Source organism: Triticum dicoccoides, chromosome 5B, assembly GCF_002162155.2.
Source record: "Triticum dicoccoides isolate Atlit2015 ecotype Zavitan chromosome 5B, WEW_v2.0, whole genome shotgun sequence".
NCBI lineage: Eukaryota > Viridiplantae > Streptophyta > Magnoliopsida > Poales > Poaceae > Triticum > Triticum dicoccoides.
In genome coordinates this window covers 718072184-718072411 of record NC_041389.1, presented here as the reverse complement: position 1 = coordinate 718072411, position 228 = coordinate 718072184, and positions in this window count along the sequence as shown.

Sequence of the window (228 nt, the reverse complement as noted above, 5' to 3'; positions counted from 1 at the left end):
ACCTTACCTGCAAGTTACAGCAAGATCAGATGCTGAAACAAGCAAGGGGAAAAGCAGTCGTCAGGGTCTCACCAAACATACCTTCGGTCTCCTCCTTTGCCTTTGTCAGCTTCTCCTGAACCAGCTTCAAGCTCAGCTCGACTTGAGTATGTTTTTGTTCCAGCTCTGAGTAGCGAGCCACAAGATCACAGGAGTTCTGTGAAGAACCAATCGACTAAATGTCAAATA